Genomic DNA, 19,630 nt, shown 5'->3' with positions numbered 1-19,630 from the left:
AGCAACATTTTGAGCCAAAATTGGGGATAGTTGAGAGGCATGGATATTCCTAATTCTAAAAAGTGATTTATTTGCACGTACCTCTCAACCTCTTAATGCAGGAAATCTGGACAAGGCCAAATATATTGGGAGAATGTACAAACAGTACTAGAAAATGCTCTTCTATAAAGTTAAGACACTTAATAGAATAACAGGTCTTGCTTTAGAATGCATTTTTCTGAAGGTTATGATGTTGGAAACTCAATGTCTGTCATTATTTAGTGACTTCATGCCTAAATGATTTGCGAGAAGACCACAAATTTTATGAGGAACAAACCAAAAATAAGAAGCAAAAATCTATTCATTCTGCAAAAATATGGACAGTTGAGAGGTATAGTTCAGCTGGTTCTGTCTTGGAGTTTGCTGACCTTCCTCCCTCACAAAATCATGGTCAAATGGAGCCTCCCCCCTGCAGCCATTCCAATGTCCCATTCCTTAGTTATTTCACCCCATTTAATATAAACACTATAATGTGCATAATGCTTTACTTCTGCGATGATTTGGATTTCATTTGAAAGTTTTAGTTTGCATTTTACAGCACAAACACTAATAGATATTTGCTAAACAAAGCAATGCAGTCTCACAATGAAAATAGACTTAGCATTAAAACTTCTCTGCCCTTGAAACTCACATTCATTGAAACAGCATTGAAACCCACATTCAAAGAAAATACATTTTGCCAGTGGCAGATAAAGATTAACTTTGGGCTGTTTTCAAATCATAGGCCCCTTGCACATGAAACATAGACGTGCTCTTTGATACACCTTCCTGATTATATTAAATTATATTCCTTGTACAATACAGTACAGTTGTTATAGGGCATTTTAAATTTATTGTTTTGAACATTTTTTCAGTAAACAATGAAACAAAATGCATGCACCAGAAATGACAAAACTGCCCAATTCAGAACATTTTCATCATAAAAGTCTACTCAAACTTCTACAGTCCACCAGTATCCGTAAATATGTACAATCTCTGAAGAAGAAAAAGTCATCTAAATAATTTCACACTAAAGAGATATGTAACTAATGAAGAGGTTGCTGCTAGCAAACAACTTTATATTTCATTGTTTCATCTACAAATAAAGTGCCTGCTGCCCTTGAGGAATACATTGCTAGTAATATTGCAATATTGAATGGATGGCAAACTGATAACAGGTTCATAATTACTAGGTATCTTCACCAAAATGACTACAGCATTCAACCCCTTTACAACACAATACAGTATCAGCAATGCATCTACCTACTGTGGGAGTAGAACCCACAGCCTTCTGCATAAAAAGCAAGTACACTATCTGTTGTGTTATTAACAATGCAAGTTGGCTCAGCATAACAAGCACTAAACTTTTATTCCCCTGCAGCTCTCAGCTCCTTGTAAAATCTACTCAACACTCAGCTGTATCTCTAAACTTTGCAGCACAAAAAATCTGGAAAAAGCCAAAATTTATTGGGAGGGGGCAGACAAAATCCCCAAAACCAGGGACATATTTTAAGCATTGCATGTATAATGTTGGAAAGTTGCTAGAATAAAATGCTGTGTTACCACCATACATTTCACTGCCTTGTCTTGAATACAGGACCCTGTGCAAAACAGTCAGAGTGACATATCACTATGCCACATCAGCTGTTTTGTGAAAGAGAGGAAGACTGAAACTTAAATGTCTACCATTTAGTGAATTCAGTTCTCACCATAGCTGTCAACCTCTTAACACAAAACACCTGAACAAAGCCAATAATGGGGGAATACAGCCCCCAAACATATTCAGTGAATTCAGTTCTCACCATAGTTCTCAATCTCTTAGCAAAAAACATCTGGATAAAGCCAGTAATGAGAGAATACAGCCCCAAACATATTCAGTGAATTCAGTTCTCACCATAGCTCTCACCCTTAGCACAAAAAACCTGGATGAAGCCAATAATGGAGAAAAATAGTCCCAACAATAGGGACAAATTTCAAATATCCATCGTATAAAATTGTTAATATAAAAGGTTTTGTATTACCATGTACTTTATAAAGAATATGAAGTCTGAAATTCAAATGCCTGTCATTTTTATTGATTTAGCATTTGTTAACCAGGAAAGTCTGGCTTGGAACAAAAAACAATTTTCAGCAGAGGCCCAGGGAGAAACACTCCAGACACATGTCTTTGTAAGATGGGAGGACACCAGAACAAACCCACACAAACAGAGAGAGGATATGCAGACTCCACAGAGAAAGCACCCCAGCCAAAAATCAAACCAGAGAACCTGCAGTTGTCAGGCAACAATGCTACCACTGCACCACTAGACTACAAACTGTGTAAAGAAAAAAATACAGAAACCACTGATTTTTATGAGGAACAGAACAAATATGAGGCAAAAATCTGCAAATGCTTTATAAACCATGGTGGGTAGGGAATTCAGGCTCTTGCCCCCTGCACCCAAGGTACAGGGTTCAAGCCCACCACCATGTATCCTAAGTTATCTCTAGCCACTGGGGAATTTTACACACATAATTGAGGCTGAAAAGGGTCTGTAGAATGTATACCAGTCCGCTTATGCAGTTACCATTACCAAGAGACCAGCCTCCTTATGTTGTTATCAAATAAATAAAGCAGTTGGTTTACAAAGCAAATGGACAGGAACAAACTTAAAAAATGTATATACTTAAATCGGCAAGTCATAAACGCATAAGATGTTGAAATTTGTTATGTCAGTGCATACTTAGTGAGGGATATGAAATGAAGAATTATATTTTCCTTGCCTTCTAACAGATCATTAGTTGTATAAAAATTAAGTTGTGAGAATTTGGTCAGGTTCAGAACAGCTGCTCAATTCCTATTCTTTCAGTGCAGTCTTTTCCTTATATCTATGGGCTTGTTCTTTGGTTTTCAGTTTGTAGATTATGCTTTTTTGTTTGCTTTTTTTTAATGTATATGCAAGTATAGGACCTTGAAATAGTTCATGCTTAAAAAAATGCATATGACTATCAAATGTGTAGTACTGATTACTCAAAAAACAGAAATCAAATACCTTGATCTGATATTGTCAGTAACACTTTGTAGAGATATTTCATAAACTTCATCTTCTTAGATCTTCCACATTTTCCAGAAAATTACATGAACCATTACATAATCCCTTTCTAGTGCAAGTCACACAAATAAGCAAAATATTCTATTGAAAAAAGCTTTTAATTGACTAAATGTGGAATGTCAGGGTTTTACAACAGTTGGCTGCAGTTTGGGAAAAGAGGTTTACAATGCAATGGATATGTTACTACTGAAATGTGCATTGTACCACTGAAATAGTTCAATACAATTATTCAGATGCACTCAGATGCACATACATATATACATGGGGATTAACACACACACACACACACACACACACACACACACACACACACACACACACACACACACACACACACACACACACACTTCTGCAGTACCTGAATTCAGTTATCCTCAGTCTAATTCAAGTTCTTCTGCAGTATCAGTGTTTCCCGAGTCCCACGTAAGCTAACGGCAGGGTTCCCCATGAGAGTGTAGGCTCAACTGTCCTCCTGGCTGGTTTACCCGCAAAAGCAGTCCAGAGTTCTCCCGTTCTATGTGGTCATCATCGCATAGACTTCTGGGCATCTGCAGGGCAGAGATGTCTTCCCCTCTATCCAGACTGTCGACACAACAGGTCTAGAATTCAGTGAGTTTCAGGAACTCCAAGCATGCATACGTGGAGTTCCAGGACTAGCAATTTTTTTTTTGTTTATTGTTATTTTGTTTTTTCTTCTTTCTGTAACTGGGGGGGGGGGGTTGCAGTCCTGGAGTTCTATAGCATGGGCTGCCCCTGTTCAAATTAGTGAGACTTTTTGTTCATTCTCAGATTTCTTAGAAATGAACTGTAATGTAACTACAGATCTGTGGCAATAATGCCAGACTATGCCGTCTGAAAATTGGCCTTCTCTACCTTTGAATAAAAGTTGCCTTCTGCAAGATAATATTTAGAAATCAGGAATTATAATAAGATAATTGGAGAGAAAACACACTGAAGAAAAACATTTAGCAACAAAGGCTTTTCCACATCCATTCCAGATTTATACAGCAGTGGGCTGCCATCATCAGTAAAAGGAGTTTAAGCCTCATCTCCCTGCATACCTCTCAACCACTCAGAGCAAGAAATCTGGACAAAGCCAAAAATAATGGGGGGACAAAGGCCTCAAAATAGCGATAGATTTTAAATGTTGCTACTCTAAAGTCAAATAGTTTTTAGAACAACAGGTTTTATATTGTTGTGTATTTTCTGAAGGACATGAAGTCTGAAACTCATATAACTGTCATTATTTATTAATATTTAGTGACTTCAGTATTCAGTGATTTGCCAAAAAATATATATATATAAATATAAATATATATATATATATATATATATATATATATATATATATATATATATATATATATGTGTGTGTGTGTGTGTGTGTGTGTGTCTGTGTGAAACAGACAAAAATATGGACATTCTTCAATAATATGGACAGTTGAGAGGTATGAGGCTACCCATATTAACAATGTTGCCTCACACTTGGAAAAAAATATATACATCCATCCACAATCCCTTTTCCCATTTTTGCACATGGGATCTGGGAGTCACTTTAACAGTGGGCATCACCTGGAGCCAAGGTTCACACCATTGGTTGGCTAGCCCTGCTGCAGTAATTCTTCCACACCAGACACTTTAATGCACACTCAAACCTATTGCCAGTTTCAAGGGTCCAGTTCATATAAAACTGATTTAACAAGAGCATGGTGTAGATTTACATTGGGCATTTTACACACACGCACACACACACACACACACACACACACACACACACACACACACACACACACACACACACACACACACACACACACACACACACACACACACACACATACACACTTTTTAACTGATGTAACAAGAACAAAATGTAAATTTACATTGGGCATTAGTTTGATATCATATTTACTATCTGTCTCAGTTCTTCTGTGATAGTTCATAATAATAAAAACAATCAAGAAATTCTTAAGAGAAACTTGGGTATAAAATGCATTCAAGAATGTTATTCTGCCTCCAAGAGATTAATTGCTTCTCAGTCCTGATTTATATTGCAGAAAGTTGACTTTTTCTTTTAGTAGAATATGAGTTTCTGCCTAGAGTCAGTAACAAAAACATCACATCGTTTTGTAAAATATTTATGTTTTTATTTTAATCGTGGGTAAAATCAGAATGTAAAGCACACTCATTATGTATTTCAGATTTACCATAGCTTTCAAAAGAGCTCCAAAGTGAAAACCATATATGATACCATACTTTAATAACAAAAAGCCATTTAAAATGCCTGATTTGTTACCTGTGTATATAGGAATCCATATGTGAGTTTCCTCATGATGTTTTATAATGAAAATGCCAGGAAAGTCTGGTAATATTCATGGGTAGAATAACACTCTCATTAATACAATTTCACCCCTCACAAGTATTTCATTGTGTGGCAGTCCTGATTTATATAACGACAGACTGCCATTATAGTTCTCGTGATTCATAACTCTGTTTGCATAACAGAAGAGTTATCTTTCGTGATGAAGAAAATACAATTTTTTTTCTTTCTTTCTTCTGATATAAAGACACCACAGGAAAACCATATTTTTAATAAATTTTGAATTCCATTACAATGAATAATAGATGTATACTCACAATGGAACTTGGCAGCATGTCACATGGTAATGATCATATAGGCCTGTTGGTGGGGACAATTAATATAGGGTTATAACTTATTTTCTAATAAACCTTTCTGGGGAAAAAAAACAACTCTGGGTATTCAATTAAAAACTGTAGTTAAGCTGTAACTTTTAGTTGCAGAGCTAAGAACAAAGCTTCACATTGAATGTATGAGTGCCATATCACACTTCCCAGTAATGTTTTTTTTTAATGTTTTTCTATAATAAAATGCAGATACTGGAGGACAGTATGTTCAGTTCATGGACAAAGAAATATATTTTTGGTCTTTTGGTGTAAAAGCAATATGTATTTATGATGGTGTCTATTATTGATTTGCCCTCAGAATGAAATGTAAAAATGTTCAGACCACACAAAGTCTCCAGAATCAGGGAAGAAAAATGCTTTAGTGTAGGGAAAGGAGGAACATTGGTAGGAAGGCTGGATTTAAAGACAATCTGCAACCCGAGGAAAGGGCATGTTTAAAATAACTTGTCTCTAAAAGGAACATTAGAATTATGAAGTCAGGCAAGGGAGGAGGTGTGGTGATTATGAATCAGATTGATTACACATTTAAAATGTTTGAAATTTTGAATGACAGTAACATGCATTTGAGGGTGTATAAGAATGAAATTAATATTGCCTATGCAAAAATTGACTGATTACTATTTGATATGTTTAGTCAAGGGGTGATAAGCCAGACTAAAATTGACTATATAACTGTGGAAGAACCTATTCCTTTTATTCTTGGAATTTCTGGCATCCCAGAAAATATACAATAGTAAAGATGATCCACCAATGAGACCCATTGTGACTGCAAAGGGCTCAAAAATGGAACCTTTGGCTGCATATTTTGATTTTTATTGCATGTATACTAACCCCCACACCCCCTGATATTTAAATATACCAACTCCAAGATCGCACTATAGTGCGGAAAAGGGAAATCTTCCCATTCCACTTTGTATGGAGATCTTCATTAAGAACGCTCGAACTTTTAAAAGTTCGATCATATGATCTTGGTCATATGAAAGTGGAACTTTTAAAAGTTCGATCATATGAAGGGAACCCCACTTGTCACATAGGCAAATTTACATTTGTATAAAAGTTATCAAACTATATTAACATAACAAACATACTTCACATATATTGCTATATATCATATAACATAAGCAATATTGCATAAATTATTCAGTTCCTGCTTTTTTTTTTAAACAAGAAACATCTTTATTAAACCATCACTTACTACATAAGCAATCATACATTTATATAAATGAAAACAAACCACACCGGCATAATCCTAGTTGGAAGCATTTTACTTCACAAACCATATTGACACAATCCCAGTTGCAAACATTATAAATCACTTATAATCTACCTAATTTTTCTCACTCAAACATGACATCGCTCATTTAAGTCGTACTGCCTTTTAAACCTCCCACAATTCCCATTTTTTTATATAGTTTGCTCCTACCCCTCTCTAAAGATCTCAATACCAGTTGTATTATCTCTGTTACTATATTCACTACTTCCAGTATAGTTGGTTTAGATTTTGATTTCCATTTTCTAGTAATTGATTTTTGGCAGTCACGATGATTAGACACACCAAGGTCTTACCATATCTAGGCAATTCTGATTCTGTATCATAGCTCAGAAAAATTATTTCCCTCGTCACACCAATCTGCCCACTCAGCATCTCCAACAGTGCATCCCGCAGGGAATACTTAAAGTCCACCAACTCACCAGAAAATATGTAACCCAATTGAATCTTTCTTCCCGTTCACACCTCCAATATTTCCTGTCTGACTGATGAAAAATTATCTGCAGTCTACTTGGGGTATAACAACATCTACATAAACATTTCCAGCTCAAAATCTTAAATCTTTTAGAATTTGTTGCATATTTGGAAGACATACATGTATCCTCCCATTACTTTTGTGAATTGCCTTTTCAGTCACTCTTCCCAATCCCTGCTAATCTCCTTATTGACTGTTATAGTTATCATCCAATATTTTATATGCTCTACTATTTATTCCTTTTTTGGCAGCTTCTATTCTAGATTCTATTAAAAACTCTGCTGGTCTTTCATGTAGAACCCCCTTATTTTTTTCTCTTTGCCTATATGCTGAAATCAATCGTTGATAGGGAAGGCAGTCTCTAACCAGAAGTCCAAATATATTCTTGGCATCTTTCCAATCTATCAACTTTCTCTAAGTTATTTTCTCCCAATACCTTAGTTCATGTGCCAGTTTTCTCAAATAAATCACAGCACTCTCTTGCCTATTGTATGTATCCGTAATTGCCGTCATCCCTATCGGCAGAATATCATTTCTCCATTCTTATGTTGGTTTAGTTTTTAGAATACTTTCTGCTATGTTATGGATGTAATATTCTGTATGATTATTGTTATTCTCCATAAAGGTGTGCATTCAAAATCCCAGTCTCTCCTTGTTTCTTGAGCTTCCCCCCCTGTTTCATCATCATCATTATATGTATAAAGTTGTGCTAGAAATTTTAAACAATCAAATTTTAACAAGTGTTTAAGTTGTTTTAAATATATATATATATATATATATATATATATATATATATATATATATATATATATATATATGTATATATACACATATTGGTTGTGGAGATTTTTATTCATTTATAAATGGCCTTTGGACATAATTAATAATTAATGGTGTTAATTATCATTGTTATTGGATAGGTTGCTGCTGATTGTTTGACCTATAAATAACTGCTTGATTTTTAGAAGAACTACTCAGTTGAAGCCCCAGGGATTATAGGGGTGAAAGTGCTAAGTCTGTTTTTATTAACCATTAATTTTCTCTACCTGAAATAATTTTTCTTCCGAGTTACCAGTGACTTTGTGTGGTCTGAACTTTCTTGGACTGTGGTTTCTTGGCATTCTTGTCAGGTATAATGTCAAAAGCAATGTTTTTCAGCCTGTTGCTGTTAGATGCATGCATTCTCAACCAGCAGGCCATACCAGTAGTTATCTAGTAGTGATCATATAACTTCCTTTGTCTCATATTTAGTCTGTCCTTGAAAAAATAACATTTGCATTTCTGATATCTCAATGAGGTAAGATTGAAAGACGAAATGGCCACAATAATGCATTTCAACTTATTGCTATCAGACACAAACAATGACCATGACAACCCAGATTTGTGATCAATCAACAGTGATCATGAAACTGCCTATCTGTGTCTCACACAACAATCCCTGTCAGAAAATGGCCAAGTTTTGTGGGCAACTCTTGCATATTATTGAGAGGAAAGTGAAAGTAATAATGACAGCAATAATTTATTTCAGCTTGTTGCTCTCAAACACATACACACACATCTGTGTGTGTGTGTGTGTGTGTGTGTGTGTGTGTGTGTGTGTGTGTGCGTGCGTGCGTGTGTGTGTGTGTGTGTTTGTGTGTGTGTACTATATATACACTGCTCCCCTAACACTTTCAATGACTGCTTCTAATGAATGGTTCATGTAAATGGCCTCTATTGTCACCCCTAGCCTGCTTTCCATAACAACAGATAAAGCATTATTCTGCACATTTCTGAAATGTGATCATGAAGAAAGTGAAAGACTTGGTATTAGTAGTTATATATTTCAACATGTAATTCATAAAGGCATAGACTGCATATATTCAAGCCATGACAATTATAAATCATCAGTAATCATTAAACTGCTTATTCACTCCCCCAAATAACTTTAATGCTAGATTGTACTGAATGTGAATAAACTGACCAGAGTAATGCATTTTAACTTGTTGCAGTTAAACACTATAGAATGCCATCCCACCCCACCCAGTCAGGATAACTCTTCTGTGATCACTTATCTGCCCTTAGTTATCACCCATGCAGTGTCCCAGCCCAAAATAAATGGCCACTTCTGGGAATTACCTACAATGTGTCATTTGCAAATTTCTCTGTTTCTTTGTTTTTGGCTCTCACAACTGACTATTAGCTGCTTCTTGGGTCTCACATCATCTACTTTGTTAATAAACTCCCTCTTTTGCCACCAGAGTAATTGTGACATATGTTCAGCATCAGTGAATAGACTGAGACATCAGGCATGTGTTCTTTGATTATTCGAAAAGCCCTGATCCTCCATGCAAAATCATAAACTCTAAGGGGGAAGAATGCAATGGGCTCACAGTGTATAGTTCACACCTCCATGTTCTACTCAGACAAATACCTGCTATCCTTGAAAGCAGCACTCATCTGCAGTCTACAAAATGGAATAACTGGTTAAGTTCCTGAATATAGGTCCATCCTCCATGAATGTACTGTCAACCACTAATTAAACATGGGTCACATCAGACCTAATCAGGGCTTTATCCTTCTACATCACCAGTGTAGTCTGAGTGATTGCCAGAAGTGGAATATATAATGTCCATAGTAATGTACTTTAACTTACAGCTGCATATATTCATTCCTACTTCCCTGATAAATACAAAATTAGAAAGAAACAAACATGCCTGGATGTTATGTGTGATATGTACTGTTAACACTGCACAAATATATATCTGTTTCCTGCTTAGAAATAACTGCTCCACTAGGCAGTGTCTGGTAATATAGAATAGTTGCTTTTCACAACCATTCTCTGGGTTTCAGTGCAAATAATAAAATATATGCCCCGGGATTTAATAAACTCCATGTAGGCTTTGTGCAAAGCCTACACAGAGTTTGCATATGTGAGCAGTTGTGCATAGTGAGCAGAAGCCCAATGCATATTTATGCTGTGCACTGTGTTTAAGAGAGGTTAATGGCCGTCAACAGTGTTGCTGGCCAGGAAACTATGTAGGCAAACACGGATAGCACTCCTGTTTAAATTAGAGGACTGATGATCTGCTATTTTGCATGTAATGTCACAATGATCAACAGGGCTTCACAGATACCAGTCATTCTATTAGTGCAAGACATCAGGACAAAAGCCAACATAATGGGGGGGGACAATGACCCAGAAATACAGACATATTTGACATATTTTCCCTATAGAAATATGATAGAATAACAAGGGGTTTTTGTTAAGATACATGTTCTGAAGGATTTGAAGTATGAAAATCATATGTATGTAACACTGAGTGACATCAAGCATGAGATCATACTAGTGATATGGCAAAAAGCCACAAATTTGATAAGGAACACATTTGGATATCCTGTTAAGATATGGACATTTGAGATGTATGAATGCTAAGTATTTGGTCCAAATACATTACAGAACAGTGCATTTACTGTGCAGAGTATTGTGATATCTCATTGTTGGCATTCTGTACTGAAGCTGTATAAATGATCTGTAATGGTACATGGACTGTCATGTAAAATAAACACTCAGGGGACATGTATGTATTACATAAGGACAACCAGATGAATTTTAGGAATGAACATAGGGACAGAGGACATGTGAAATAACCTATTGTACAACAAATAAGGGCATATCAACGGAAGATGGTTGTTGTAGCAACACAAATCACATATCTATATTGTACAGTAGGGACTACAGAGTGAAAATGTGTATTATGTGGCTGTCACACAAGGTGACATAACAATGGGGGGGGATAACTGTGTGTGATAAGCATCCTTACATGAATAATACAGAGGACATCTATTAGGGATCTGACATACAACTGGAGAAGGGTGCATATTGTGAAGCTGTGCAAACTGATTTGACTGAAAATGAGTGTAATCTCAGGAGTGGTCTCCAGCAAGTGGGGCACAGATAAAGGATCATGGACAACATTAAAAGAAGCAACCGCAATCATGGCCAATATCAGAATGATACCACCAATAATCCCATGCCTCTGACATAACATATCTGATTTAGAGTAAACTCGGCTTGGTGGACTTCTTTGAGAAGGTCACCAAAGCAATGGATGAAGGCAAAATTATTCACACTGCCTACCTTGACCTGGCCAAGGCATTTGACAAAATACCCCACTTGGGCATTGTTGACAAACTCAAAAGGAAAGGTACAAACCCATATGTCACCTGGTGGATAGCCAGCTGACTCACAGACAGGATCCAGGAAGTTAGAATTGGGGAGTCCATCCTCACAAAGAGGCCAGCCACAAGTGGTGTCCCTCAGGGATCTGCCCTTGGACTGCTCCTTTTTGGCATTTACTTCTCAGACATCAAGGCCAATGTCAGTGGTCTCTGAATGACTAAATTTGCAGATGATTGCAGATTAGGAGCTGTCACTGAATCTCACACTGGCACAAATGTTCTCCAGGATGAGCTATCACAGACAAACAGCTGGTATCAGAGCCATGGACTAAAACTAAATGCCAAGAAATGCATAACAGTATCCTCTAGGAAAGGCATCCATCCCTGGTAACTATCATATTGACAACACACCCCTTAGAGCTGACCCAGTAGTCAGTGACTTATGGACACATAAAGATAGTAATCTAGCCTTTGACCATCATGTGTCCACAGTGGTTAGGAAATCATTCTATGTTATGCAACTTATAAAGAAAGGTATGGCATTTAACTGCAAAGAAGCCATTGTTCCACTGTATTCAGCTCTCAGACCTATCAATGAGTACAACGCTCTCTTTTGTATGTACCTAACCAGGCATATCCAACAACTGGAATGTCCACAGAGGTTCCTCACTAAAAGAATACAGGGCATAAGTAAAATATCCTATGCAGATGCCTCCAAGCCCTATCCTTGTATTCTGTCTCTTACAGGCTTTTGAGGGGAGAGCTATGCCTGGCATACATAGCATTTTCAGACCCCACTCTGATGGACCTCCTGCATAACCACAAAACGAACAGCACCATAATTACCCATTCTAAAGACTTAAACCTTGCCTGTGATACAAATAGGACCTGCTGTAGAGATAGGTTTATATCCAAGAGACTATGACATCTATGGAACAGGTTCCGCATCCATGTGAACAGAGTTCCTCCCATCCCATTCTAAGTGCAAATTGGACAATTGGATGGGAAGCCAGGAATCCATTCCCTGGTTTGGTATCTACGTCTCTAATGGGCAGAGGCAATCTGTAAATGGTTCATCTCCAAGGCTCATGCTTACACTTATCAAGGGTATCAAAACTTATCAGAGATTTGAGATGCATAGCTAGGCTTAAAACAGCCCTTGTGGTCATTAGTCTAGTAAACACGTATGAACTCATGAACCTAAGAGATGATTCTGCACAAACATACTAGTACAACTATTATATCACTATGAGGGTAATCACGCACATTGTCCTGGTATATATATATATATATATATATATATATATATATATATATATATATATATATAGAGCACAATCCACACTGTCATGAATGATATCATGCCATTAATGTTGCCAAACACCTATGTACGTAGTGTGTGCATCACTGGAACAGGTAGCACACATGCATCTGCTGTAACAACTTGATTGGTGTTTTGCACCATCAGACAGTGATATTTATGGCACAAAAAAAACTAGGTATGGCCAATAAGCTGTGTGACAACTCACTGTGACAAAGGTGGAACACTTCAGTTACACATCAGTGGAAGATGTGTAAGGAGGTACATGAAGAAGGGCGCTTTGTACTAAGTTATTATTGTGATAAAGGCTGGTAACTATGAGAGTATTATGGCCTCTGATGCGGATGCCCTTCAGATACTCAGTACTTGTGTTATATATAAGGGAGTAGTCACCACTATGACCACATACTGGTGGACATTCCAATTACCATCTACCCCAGGACACAGGTCACATACCTATTGGTCTGATTATATGGTGTGATGTCCACATTATACTTGGATTGTGAGTTTGTTTTCATGACTTAACAAATCCTCCAATGTTTTGTAGTCACTGCAGGTGTTCATCATGGCTGTGGCAGCAATATCTGGTATGTGTTGATACTGACTGTATTATACTAATATCACAGTTGGAGTCAATGATTGCCTACAGTCTATAGTCCTTCAGGCAGCTGTTTGGACATAGGATGTATTAAATAATGGACAGGAAAGGGCATAGCAGACAACCCTGATGTATGAATCTGATTACTGGACATGAGATACAGTCACTTCACACATTTCAAGATAGTGAGATGACACATATGTGATACACTGGTCTACTCACTTGGTGATATAGTTATTTATGGCCACATAGGTTCATAGGTTCATAGGTAGGTAGTAGGCTATCTGCCCGAGGGCATTTATAAGCCTAGCCAGAGTGTGTCGGCTTTCCATTGATTAATTAACTGATCCTCTGTCAAGCAGAGCCAATGAAGTGATCCCAGGGGTGCATTTTCTGTTACCCATCCACCCATTAAGGTTTCTCTTGATGAGTGTTAGTGAGGGGCTCTGCCTAATCTAGTTTGGAATTTTGTTCCAAAGCATGGGGAATCTCTGTGACAGGAATCTATCCCTCCAGCATGTTCTATTTATTGTTGTGGCAAGGTTTAGCTCACTAGAGAGCATGGCTCGCAGTAACTTGGATTTCTTTAGGTGGAGCATGTCCATCAATTCTGAGCTGGACATGACTTTGTAAGTTAGGTAGAGATCACCTCTGAGTAAGCAATATGCCACTGAGTACAGCCAAAGTTTTTTCAGTCAGGCTGCATAGGACATATGTTTGAGGCCAGTAATTCTCTTGGTGAGGTACTTTTGTGGTCTCTCCAGCTGTTGGAAGTGTCTTGTGAGGTATATCCCAAATAGGGCATTGTAATTTATGATGGGTTTGATGAGTGACGAGTAGAGGGGCACTATAACCTATTTATTTCTAGATGCAAACCCTTTAGTAATTAAATGAGCCACGCAGAAGGATTTCCTAACTACTTAGGCAATATGATTGTCAAAGGAGAGATTACTATCTACCTGGGTCCCCAGATCTCTTATTACCTCTTCTGTATTAAGGGGGCTGCCAACTATGTGGTAATTCGTGGGTGTTTTTCCCAAACGGGATGACTATGCATTTTTTGGCATTTAGCTAGAGGCCATGACTTTGACACCAGGTGTCTGTCTCAGTAAGGCCCTTTTGGAGGATGTCCATGTCAGCTGGAGAGTCAGTTATGGCTCCCAGTTTGCAGTCATTGGAGAACTTGGTTAGCCATAGTCCTCCTGTGTTTGCCTATACTTCTGAGCAGTATATGCTGAACAGTAGGGGTCCCAGGACCGAGCCTTGCCGGACACCACTTGTGACTGGTTTAGAGTCGGACCTGGAGCCCACTATTCTTACCATGAGAGTACTGTCTGTAAGCCAGTTGGCAACCCATCTTTTGACGTAGTGGTTTATGTTCAGGTTGGTGAGTTTTTCTGTAATACCCGAGTGGGGAATGGTGTTGAAAGCCTTGGGGAAGTCAAGATCGGCTGCGTGAACAACCTTTCCCTCATCTATGGCCTTGGTGACTGTCTCGAAGAAGTCAACCAGGTTTAGTAGGCATGATCTGCCCTTAACAAAGCCGAACTGAGTCGAGTCAACTGTTTGGAGGTTCCCAATGTCTTTGGTAATGAGCTCCATGATGATGTTCTCCATAGCCTTGCAGACCAGGCTAGTCAGGCTTATGGGGAGATAGTTACCAGGGTCAGTTTTGGCCCCTCCTTTGTGGAGTGGAATAATCATTGCTGTGCACCATTCTATGGGCACATAGCCTGTGGAGAGGCTGAGGTTGAACAGCATGTTTAGGTGGGGTTAGATTGTTCTGTAGTTCATGCAAGACACCATCTGGCCCCACTGATGCTGTGTTTTTGGCATCTGAAAGGGCTATTTTCATCTGCGCATCTGTGATTTCTGGGACACTACACTTTTCTGGTATTGTTGTGGGCCCTTTTGGGGGTGAGAGGGGGGTGAAGTTTGCACTGACTCTATCTGCCAGGATGTTGGCAATATCAGTAGGTTCAGTATATTTTGTGCTATTTTGCACTAGTTCAGTGCATATCTGCAAGTTGCGACTTAGATTCTTAACATAGCTAAAGAAGGCTTTGTGGTTATCTTTTGAATCCTTGGCTATTATTTTCAAAGTTAGCCTTGGATGATTTTATTAGGGACCTAGTTTCTTACTGATCAGGGATGTCATTCCTTCTTGGGATTTGCTTTTTTTCTGAACTAGTTTCCTCCTTCTTTTGTATAGCCTGTTTATGGCAGAGGTCCACCAGATGGGTTTCCTTCTCTTAGAGGAGTGAGTCTTGGTTTAGCTAGGGATGGCACGATCCATGCATCCTTGTAGGTGCTCATAGAGTGCATTTATAAAGGTTTTTGCATCTTGGGCAGCGTTATCCTTTAGCGTGGGGGCTGTGAAACTTACCGCCTTTGTCTTACGTAAGGTGAAGTTTGCTTTAGAAAAAATGTTTACGATGGTTTCCTTAGTTGGGGGGTGGTGGTGGGGAGTGGACATCCAGAGTGATTAGTTTATGGTCTGATCTAACCAGTGACAGGTTGACCTCTGGTGAGGAATACCTGTTGCCCATGTTTGTGATGACCAGGACCAATGTGTTTTCACCTCTGGTAGGGGAGTTTACCAGTTGATTCAGGGCATTTGAATTGATGAATTCCAGGAAGAGCTGGGCCTGGGAGTTTGTACTCGAGTAGTTTTCCCAGTTAATGGCAGGGTAATTGAAATTGCCCAATATCAGGGTGCTCGGTAGGACCTTCATGTTTTCCAGTGTCTCCAGAAAGGTGGAGTTGTGGTCCTGGGTCATAGAGGGTAATCTGTAGCAGGCCATAATTTGCATTGCAGATTTGCCCGATGTTAGTTGCACATGGATGATCTCAGAGGTATCATGCTGCACCACTTACCTGGAGGTGTAGGTATCCTTGATGAATATGGATACACCCCCTCCTTTTGTGTTTCGGTCTGTGTTCTGTGGCCGAAACATGTGGTACGAGTTGTAGCCCAGTAGTGCCGGGGTGTTCTCTGGAGCCTTGAGCCAGGTTTCAGTTACTGCACAGATGTCGACATTCTCCATACTGAGGAGTTTGAGTGCGTGTATTTTGAGATTTAATCTCCTTGTGTTGAGTAGTATAACCTTCATTGTTTTGTTAATTGTGCTGTTTACGGAGGTAGGTTTGGCTTTTGAGCCTTGCCTAAAAAAGACACTATGGGGGCAGCAATCATGACAGTGTTGATTGAATACCTCAGTGAGGATTTGTGCCAAATGCCTTGGCCTGGTCAAGTTCCATAAGATGATAGTGTTGTCATCATGCATGCCCTTAATGACCTCTTGAGATCATCTATCAGATGTAAAAGACATGATGTAGCATTAACATTTCACACAGGTCTTTTGCACACAGCCAGTATATTACTAGTGTCCATTTAGAAAAGGTCCATGATGACAAAGTTGGTCTCACAGTTGAGGAGAGTCAGAATGTGTCTATACATGCATGCATTAGGTGCTGTGCCCGCAACTCAGATGGATGGATGTTGATGTACACCCTTCTACAAGAACATAGCCCATGTGGAGGATGTGTTGAAGTATGTTTTCAACCATATCAGGAAGGTGTATGTGCTGTCATGCCATAGATGATCTGTGATGTTGTCACAGCCCATTGATTCTGTGTGAAAAGCTTGGATGAAGCTAAGACAGTGCATACTACCTATTGTGATCTGGCCCAGGGTTATAACACAATTCCCCCATGCAGGTATCATTGTGAAACTCTTCCAGCTGGGGATTAACCCTACATCATTAGATGAGTAACTGAATGGCTTACAAACAGAGCACATACTGTGAAAGTTGATGAATCAGCCTGTACCAGTACAGCTGTCACCAATGGCGTACCCCAGGTATCTGTGCTTGGCTCTATACTGTTTGAAATCTATTTCTTGATGGCTCAGGCTAATGTATGTGGCCTTTGGCTTACTCAGTTTGCTGATTCTTGCATATTAGGTGCAAACACTGAGTCCACCAATGATGCTAACATACTACAGGAGGAGCTAACACAGACAAATGAAAGGTGACAAAGCCACACTATCTACAAATAAATGCAGAAATGTGTCTTTATGTTGTGCTTCTGAAAAGTAGAATTCAACACAAATTACAACATTGATAACAGTCCTGCTATGCTGAAACCCAGTGATGTAAGCACATATGTTGATAGCAATCTGAACATCAGCCACCAAGTGCCCATACTTGCATTGAAAGCCTAAGTTGTGCACATCATTAGTCATGCCATCATATTCAGATCTTAGGATTGTACGACAGCACTGTACTCAAACCTCATCAGAACACTAATAGAATATAATGCTCTGTTTTGCATGTACCTCACTAGACTCATGCAGCAGATGGAGAGACCACAGGGCTTTCTTATGAAGAAAACACAGGTCCTTAAAACCATACCATGATGCATGTGGATAGACTGAAAGCCATGCCACTGTAGTCTATATCATACAGGATGAGGAAACTTCTGCCTGGCCTCCAGGCCAGTCTCTGACCCTGCCCTTGTGGGAATAGTGCATATCCACAAATCAGATATAGCTGATGACATCAGCAGTGTTTGTTGAGGAGAAAAGCAATAGGAAGGAAGAAACCACCAGACCAAGCTGCAAAACACTGCTTTATTAAAATAAAACATTTAAACAACAGAAGTGCACAATGAGCACTTTTGTGCACAAGACTCTTCATCAGATAACAATCAAACAAACTCCACTGCTTTCAGACGTCAGTATTGCACTCTCCTTTTCTTCAAAACAGGTTTTAAAGGAACAATCCCATTTAAACCTGTGGATTTATCAGTCCCTAGTCTAATAATCCACTTAATTTCACTGTACTTCGTATATTAACCAAATCACCCCCCAATACTCCTATTTATAATCTGTATCACCATAAATAAAAATGTGTCCTACATCCACTTCTATATGTTGATATAATGCATTATGTATATTTCTTAATTTCATGTCTGAAACATGCTTTAATATTCTACTTTTCAGTCTACAATTTGTCTTTCCCACATAATATGAAGTACAGTTCTGACATACTGCTAAATAGATAACATTCGGCATTTTGCAGTCAGCATATCTTTTCAAAGAATATTCTCAACCTGTCCTAGGGTGAATGAATAAGTTATCATGTATAATATATCTACATGCTTTACACTGTCGACATGCATATGTGCCTCTCTGCTGTGTTGATAATTTACAAGTGCTATGTAAACTTGGTTCTTGACATAACATATCCTTTAAATTTCTATTCCTTCTGAAAGTAAACATTGGTCATGGTCCTACAGTATTAGTAATCTTAGTGTTTGTCTGTAAAACTTTCCAATTATGTTTAATAATTTCAGATATGGCCCCCTCATCATTACTGTATGTGAGGAACATATGTACTCCCTCATTTTTCCTCTCAATGTCTTTATTCATTCCTTCCTCCCCGGTTGTATCTTGGTTCATGGAAAACCATGGTTTGGCAGTATTTTTCCTATTAATTTTACTATCAACTACTACTTTTCCAAGGTCCCTCTGTCTAAACCCTCTTTTTTTCAAATTACTTTCCAAAATACTTATTTCTTGATCAAACTTACTATCCTTGGCTATGTACCTCCCTTTAATAATATTGTTAAACGTATGCCTAGGGTGCATACTATCAAATGATAGTAAATTATTCAGCCAACATGTTTTTCTGTATAATGATGTTTCTACAACACCATTCAAATCCTTACTAGAAAGTACCCCTGCACTACCAGGCTATAATTCATTCCACACATGTCAGCACCAGAACTTGGACCAAAGCTCCAAAGGCAGTGGTGTTTCCATATTCATAAAGGATGCACACACCTCCAGACTGGTAGCCCAACATAACACATCAGAGATACTTTAGGTGCAGCTAACATTGAGTAAGACAGCAATTCAGGTCATAGCCTGCTATAGGTTCCCAACCATTTCCCAAGACTCACACTCCATGTGAGCACCCTGGAG

The sequence above is a fragment of the Protopterus annectens genome, chromosome 5.part1 (assembly GCF_019279795.1).
Source record: "Protopterus annectens isolate FY-2018-M chromosome 5.part1, PAN1.0, whole genome shotgun sequence".
NCBI classification, from domain to species: domain Eukaryota; kingdom Metazoa; phylum Chordata; order Ceratodontiformes; family Protopteridae; genus Protopterus; species Protopterus annectens.
This window is presented reverse-complemented; position numbering follows the sequence as displayed.